Source organism: Poecilia reticulata, linkage group LG14 (genome assembly GCF_000633615.1).
Source record: "Poecilia reticulata strain Guanapo linkage group LG14, Guppy_female_1.0+MT, whole genome shotgun sequence".
In the NCBI taxonomy this organism is placed as follows: Eukaryota; Metazoa; Chordata; class Actinopteri; order Cyprinodontiformes; family Poeciliidae; genus Poecilia; species Poecilia reticulata.
This window is the reverse complement of record NC_024344.1, coordinates 21,386,742-21,395,145: the sequence shown is the minus strand read 5'-3', so window position 1 is coordinate 21,395,145 and position 8,404 is coordinate 21,386,742.

Genomic DNA, 8,404 nt, shown 5'->3' with positions numbered 1-8,404 from the left:
AGTGGTGCAACCCTGTTGTGTTGGTTCCGAAAAAGGATGGCAAAATAAGATTTTGCATCGACTTCAGGTACCTCAACTCCATAACAAAATTTGACTCTTACCCAATGCCACGTATAGATGACCTCATTGAGCACCTGGGGGAAGCAAGATATTTAACAACTATTGATCTGTCTAAGGGCTACTGGCAGGTGCCTCTYGCCAAACAGTCCCAGGAGCTGACAGCATTTCGCACCCCCTGAGGGGTGCGAAATGCGTTCACAGTCCTGCCATTCGGTCTGCATGGGGCCCCAGCAACATTACAAAGACTAATGGATCAGGTACTCTGTGGGCTCTCATCATTAACCTGTGCATACCTTGATGATGATGTGGTTTTCAATGGAACTTGGGAAGAGCATGTTGACCATCTAAAGGAGGTCCTGGATCGGCTGCGTTCAGCAGGCCTTACCATCAATCCAGCAAAGTGTGCTCTTGCTAGGACAGAAATGCAGTACCTGGGGTACACCATTGGAGGTGGTACTCTGAAACCTCAAGTTGATAAAATCAATGTGATAGCATCTTGTCCGCTCCCACAAACCAGGAAACAGCTGTGGTCTTTTCTTGGCATGGCTGCATTCTACCACAGATTCATCCCCAATTTCTCAGCTGGAGCAGCATCCTTAACAGACATGACAGGCTCCAGAAGTCCCACTAAAATTCAGTGGACAGCAGATGCCATTGCAGCATTTAAGGACATTAGCCAATCTCTGAGTRAGAATCCAGTTTTGCAYTCACCGGATTTTGCAAAAGACTTTTTGTTGCAGACTGATGCTTCTGAAAGAGGCCTTGGGGCAGTGCTTCTGCAGGGACCACCAGAGGACCAACATCCAGTTGCCTACATCAGTCGCAAGCTGCTGCCAAGAGAGGCGATATGCAACTGTGGAGAAGGAAGCCTTGGCTATTAAATGGGCCCTTGACTCATTTAAATATTTGCTAGGAAGAGAATTCACACTTCAGAATGATCAGAGCCCTCCAGTGGCTAGAAAGAATGAAGGACACGAATGGGAGAATCACCAGATGGTATCTTGCTATGCAGCCATTTCGGTTTAAGGTTCACTACATCCCCAGTAAAGACAACACCACTGCCGATTACCTTTCTCGGTGCCAGAGKGAAGATCAGGAAGTGGGGGAGTGTGTGATGGCCAAATCCATGGCCACACTCTGAAGTCAGTAACTCTTTTATGCACAATTTATTTTTTCATTCAAACACAACACTTTAGTTTCAGTAAAACATTTATTAGTTGATTTGGATACATTTGTTCTTTATGTTAGCGCGCACATTTAGTTAACATGTGTATATATGTCAACTTAAGTTTAATTTGTTTGCTTGAGACTGACCTTTTGTTTGTGTTTTGCCAGTACTTGTCTGCCTTGGAGTGGCCAGACAAAGATGGGGGCCAGGGCTCAGCAGGCTTAAATGCTGATTGGACTACACCACCAGTTTCTGCTGGCAGGGAAAATTTGTAGTTTCTTTGTTTAGATAAGTTTTGTATTAAAGTAAATATTAGTATTTAAACTTTAATATTTTTGATTTTCATTTTGTGAGTCTTTAGTTTAGCTGTACTGTTATTTTTGTGTTTGTAATTGTATTCTATTTAGTTACCCCTATTGTGTCTTAATTGGTCTGATCAGCCAGCATATAAACCTTGTCATTTCTTTGTTAGGTCAGTTATGTTTGTTTGTGCAGCCAGTTTGTTTACGTTTTTGCCCGAGTTCAGTTTTGTTTCTTTGACCTCTTATGAGCTCAGTTCATCTTTGTCATTGTATAATCTTTGGGTTAAAATAAAAAACCCTATTTTTCTACTATCCTGTGACTCCTCCTGTTTTTAACTCGGTCCATCACAAATGTATTCAAATAAGGCGTATCTCTGCTTGACCAACTGGAAGCTATTTTTTGAGCGTCTGAGAAACACAGAACTTCCCTTTTTTTATTACCAGGATCAAAGACATCTTGCTCCTTCGTGTTAAACAAAAGGAATGAAATGGCAAGAGCCATCTGTGCAAAGAGAAACAGAGGAAGGTAATTTCACAGGTATCTGAAATCCCAACATCCCTTCCTCCTTCTCTTCCCGCAGATAGATTCTCATGGGAACAAACCCTTTTATTCTATTTAATTCAATGAAGTTATCTCCAGAAACCCAATTTGTTCTTCTGCACTCAGCACCTCCAAGGTTTATATATAAAATGATATAAAAGCAATACACAAAATCAACAGAAAATAATGGAGTACAATTTCCGTTTCTAACCTAATATTCAAATAAGAATCATTCACCATAAACCCAAGCAATTTCATTTGATTCCAATATAGTCAGAAATACAATTTCAACTACATTCATCATTGACTAAATTAATTCTAAAAAAAGATAATACAATTTTCAGTCAGAGCATGCCATTAATAACCAAGAAAAATATCTTACAAATTAAATGTTAGTGGTTTAAAACATTTTACACCATCCCAGATGTCCACGGAAGGCTTCTGATTTCTTGTGAACTGGCTAGGTTCCTGTTTCCCAAGGTAATTTAAATACTGTCCTCTGCCTCCCTGTATATGTTAATTTATGGCCTCCTGTCTTGTGTGATGAGACCACAGGGGTCTGAGAAGCTCTGCAAATCTCTGTTTTCTGTGGTACTTTGAATACTCAACATAGCAATAGTTCTTCAGGTTTTAAATCACTAACACAACCCTGTTCAAAATTAAGAAATTTGTTAAAAAAGATTAAACTGAATTAAACACTAAAAATAGTCATTTTCCTCAACAAAACCAACAAGTTAAAATTCAAGCATTTTCCAGGATTTCAAGCTCCTGTACGAACACTGCATGTACTCAGGTTTCTTTTGTCTAATCTTATTTCTTTAATGATATGAAACATTTAGTTGTGAGGAGAAATGAAAAAGACATGAACAGGAAGGGTATTTTTCATAACAAACATTTACTGAAACTTTAATATCAGGTTGTGTAAATGAGAAGAATCTAGTAAATATGTAACTTGATGCTTCATATGAATCAGTTTGTTTACAGACTGAATCAAGGCTGAACTTTGTGTACGAGATGCATTTTATCAAACATCCAGCACAAAGACCTCCACTGTGTGTCACTGTGTCATTTTTGGATCGGACGTCATGCTCTCACACTTCCGCCCACACACACATTTCTCAGCATCGAGTAGTCTGCTGCTGTCAGTTTAAAGTCACTTTGTCCCGTAACTTCAGAGCAGCTGCGTCACCTTGACCCCTTCGGCTGCTGCTCGCTCTTTTTCTCCTTCATTGTCCTTTCTGACACTTTGTCCCACATGCTGGGTCAGAACCCACTGATCAGGTTTTTCTGAGTCAGAATAACCAGGATGAACCGATCTTCTTGGATACTGACAAATGCAAGCAGAAATGTTTCATATGCTGAACTAGGCCTGTCGCGATAAACAATAAATCAATTAATCAATCACACGATAAATTAAACCTATTGATCTCATTTTAATTATCGGCTTTATCGTCTCTTCCTGCCTTTTTTTCTTTCTGTTGATGACACTGAATGAAAAAAGGCTCACCTCTGGTGCTCTCCACTGACCCTCCCTTCCTAATTTCCTTAGTGTAATGTTCAGCGCACACTACACGAGTTATCGGCCGACTGTCGGTCCATTTTCAAAACCTGAGAGACACATTAGCCGACAGAAATCCTAGGAATAACGGTTCGATCGTACTGTGTGGTGTCCAGCCACATGGGCACAAAATAATGGCTACAGGTCCAGTTAACTAATTTTAAAATCAGGCATTAATCAATGTTTTATGACAATCTACCTGCAATGCATGTGGCTAGAGTCAGCGTAAAGTCCTGACTGAATGAACGAACATCATTATAACCTATTTATGTCACATTAACGACAGCTGAAAAGTTATAGGGTTTATCAACTGCAGTAGCAATTTGGCTCCAACTTCTCTCCTCATCATTTCTATATTCTTTGCACGAAATGTTGAATAAACAATGTTGTTTTCACAAATCATCTCCGATGTCCCCTGGACTTCGGGTTGCGCCGTGTCAGCTGTTTGGGATTCCCCTCGTAATTTCCCTTCAGAAAGCAGGAGGAGAATCCACGCTTTCTGATTGGCTACCTGTCACATTTAGCGTTAAGCTCCCAGTCGGGGAAAACCACTGATTTAGATCGGAGCAGCCACAACGATCTACCGTAACACACCACACACTACAGGATGATTGGTTACGAAATCACCAGTGACAATCTTAGAACGGCCAACGGTCTAAGATTTTCGGAAAGGGAAAATAGGGGCAAAAAAATCGTGTAGTGTGAACTACTGCATTAGGTAGTGGGATGTGCTCATCTTTATTTAAATCTAGTGATTACTGAAGGGCAATATAGTATACAGACTTCATAATCTGCACTCTTTTGGTTGAATGCAATATTTATTTCCACTTTGGCTTTATGTTGTTTAGTTTTTATTTAAGTACGTTTTTTGTTAATGGAGACTGAGAATACATTTTATTTTTGTTCATCAGTTCCAGTGTTATGTGTTCTTTTGAAAATGAAGTGTATCCATCTATGGCAGGAAATCACATCATTATTACGTCATTTCCATTAAATCAGTGTCAAATGATCTTGAAACAATATTATTGTTTATCGCAATAATTTTTTAGACAATTAATCGTCCAGTAAAATTTGTTATCGTGACAGGCCTAGGATGAACAAATAAACAAAAAAAAACAGATGGAAGGTAGAGACTTTACCATCAGCAGCATTTATGGATTTTTAAAACGATTTATTTTTGGAGATGTAATAAAATAACTATCAACAATAACCTCCAACATCTGTGGAGATGTTGGAGGTTTAACCAATTCATCATCATCATCATTATTGTCCCAATACATTTACAGTTTGCAATTAATTATTATTTTAGTAATCGTTTGCTTATTCTGATGAGTAATCAGGTAAGGTAAGGTAAGGTAATTTCAATCTGGAAAAAGTCAGATGGAGAAAAGGAACAATTAAAAGATTTAATGACAGGAATGAATAGTTCTTTGGCGCTCGGGCCCCGGCAGCTGATTTGAGCTGAGATTTGATATGAACTCGAACATCCGGATAACTGATTAGGGATGCTCTCCCCCAAAAAAGGGGCTGAGGTCAGGGTCGAGGCCCGAGGAAAAGTGAGACCTAAAACTTGCGTGCTGACTTGAGGATGCAGGGAGAAAAGTACAGTACAGGTTGTCAGCCAAAGGAGTGCAGAAGACTAGAAGGTGAGAAGCTGGTAGGAGGAATAAAATTTGATTGATAGAGGGGTTTTCATGATATCGTGATGCCCAACTGAAGAATGAAGGCCTGCTAAGAGAAAGGGCCAAAATAATACCAGGCAAGAGAGTGAAGGATAGTTGAAGGCGCGGAGCCAGGCAGGAGATGGGATCCGCTAGGGCAGTGGTCCCCAACCCCCGGTCCATGGACCAATTGGTACCGGGCCACGCAAGAAATAGTGAAATATTTCCGTTTTATGTATTATTTGAGTCTGGAGGATATTTTATTTTGAAAATCCTTTAACCGGATTCTCTCGGTTACTTGCGCGCCAACACTAAGGTTACAAGCAGCAAAATTAGCAAGAAACAGATCAAATGTCTTTGGAAAGTTTCTTTGCAAAGGAGAAAAGGCCCAGAGAAGAGAGAGGAGAATGGATTTATCCCGGACCGGTAGGTGAGTCCCACATTACAAGCCCGCTCTGCATAACATGCGGCAACCGGCTGCTAATGAGGCAATGAAGCTTCAAGCTGCTTCACCACGTAGAGACCAAGCAGGCTGTGGATATAAGCAACACTTCGGGTGTCATTGTCTCCCATCGCTCCCAGATCGGACCGTCTCGTTGCAGAGAAACAAGCTCAGGGCTCCCGTTAGTCAGTATCATGAGTTAAAGTTTTCACGAAAGTAAAATGTTCGTTTTTGTGACGCATCTGTATCTTATTTTGAAGGGATGTGTAAACGTTACCATAGCGACCAGAGTCAGAGCGTTTGGGCAGTGGTCGAAAGGAGATGAGTAGAGCTTTTGAGTCTTAAGTCTGGTTTAGACGGAAAGATTTAAGAATTGTCTGTGGCCACAGAGCTGATAAAGGTCCAACAGGTTCGATCGGTTCGTGTGTCCAAGGCAGGAGCAACACGAACTGATTCCAGTCATGAACATCCCGATTCCAGAGGATAATCCAGTAAAACCCCCAACATAGCGGGAATTTAGAGTAACCAAACACGGATGACGATGTAGAAGCAATAGTGATAGTTAGTAGACTCATTTGAATAAAAGACGTAACAAAAAGAAAATGCGGTGGATAAAAGACGGGAGCAGCCGCTCTATTTCCTGCAATGACTTGGAGGGGAATATGTTTTTTCATAGTTAACATTTTTAACTGAATAAACATAATAACCTTTAGATTTAATAATTAATAATAAACATTTCCACATATCATCTCCGATATCCACCGGACTCAGTTGCGCGATATGTCAGCTGTTTGGGCTTTTTGATTGGCTACCTGTCACATTCAACAGGTCGTATTCTCGTTCCCAGACAGGAAAAACCCCACAGGTTGCGATAACAACTCCAAGACAGGGTATATTCAGGATTTAGCGGGAACACCCCCATGCCCCACCCCCCCGGGCCGCAGCAAAATTTTCCAAGTCTTTACCGGTCCGCGGTAATAAAAAGGTTGGGGACCACTGCGCTAGGGGACACAAAAACATCTGGAGAAAGGCTGGAGGATAGGTGCCTGCTGTAAGAGAGCCACGCTGAAAAGTATGAGGGATAAAGGAAACAACTGAGACATGGACCAACAATGAGAGAGAGGCTAGGACATGGGCCAGCTGCAGGGGCAGGCAACGCTGGGACATGGGCCAGCTGCAGGGGCAGGCAACGCTTGGACAGGCAGAGAACGCTGGGACATGGGCAAGCAGCAGGGGCAGAGAAATGCAGGGTTACTGGGATGGCATGGAGCCAGACTGCTAGATGAGCCAGCTGATGGGTTACTGAGATGACTTCAGGGAAACTGAAAGAGGTTGGCAATAGAGCCATTTGAGAGAGGGACAGAAGCTAGAAGTAGACTTGCGGGTTCAATCTTTGGAGGATGCGAACCTGCAAGTAGCAGCATGGGAGGACACAAAAGGGACATAAGACAATCACATGATAAGTTTACACTTTGGACAAGGTAGACCAACCACCACCAGCGAATTGCGGAGTGCTTGTCTGGCACGGAGGGAGCTATGGACACAGAAGAGATACATAATCATATGAAGAGAATACTGAAAAGGACACGAATGTTGGCGTAAAGTCAAGGGAGTGCTTGAAGACTGGTTGAACATAATCTAAAGCTACAGATGAGCATAAAGAAGAACCAGGATTCGAAATGAGGTTAAAAGAAACAAGGGAGATATAGAAAATAAATTACAGAGCAAGACCTGAGATTAAACATGAAATGAGCGACTCTGTCTAATAGCTGAACTGGACAGGGCAGAGGAGGAGAGAGACAGCTCATCAACAATAGTGTCAAAATGATCATGGGTGAAACAAGCATAGATAATATTAAAGTCGGTTGATGACACAAAACAGACTGGTGAAGGTTCAGCTTTATGGTAACACACAACAGATAAGAGCGACAACTAGGGATTGCTTGCGGAGTTAGCCCCTCAGGGTACAGGTTATGGCCGTGGAACAATTCGTAAAAAGCTGAAAACTCGAGCTGCTGAAATTAAGGTAAAGCTGAACCAACTACATAGAAGATCCCCCCCAAAAAAGGGCCATGCCCGACGGACTAAATTTAAAATGGGAAATGGAAAGGAAATGCCATCTTAAACTCATTGAAAAGCTTTGGCGTGTTGAGACGTGCCACGCGAATGAACTCCACTGGACCCGGCAAAGGGGTTGGGGGTTCAGACTAGATGGGGCTGTGAGCTTTAGGATACCTGCAAGAGCTGATTGCCGTAGTGACAGACTCACAAGAATTGGCCCAGAAGTGAGACTGGAATTAGCACATTTGAATGTGGGACCGGAGGAAGCAAGAGAACCGACTACATAACCTGAAAGTGGCAGGATGGGCTGGGAAACAATCTGCCGATTTCGGGAGATCAAGATAAGAACTGAGAAGCGACCAATGGGACTTGAACAGGACACATCAGAATATGGGACAGATCGGTTGATGGCGGTGAAGCAAGTAGACCAGGAATATCCAGAAGTTCAAACAGCTAAGAAAAACCTAAAACTTAAGCTATGAAAAGGATCACTTGTTGATCACCTGCTGGAATAGTGACTGCCAGACCATTTAAATCCTCTGGATTGTTCTGTACTGTGCTACCAGAATGAAATATGAAACATCAACCACTATACATTGTGCGTGTGGAAA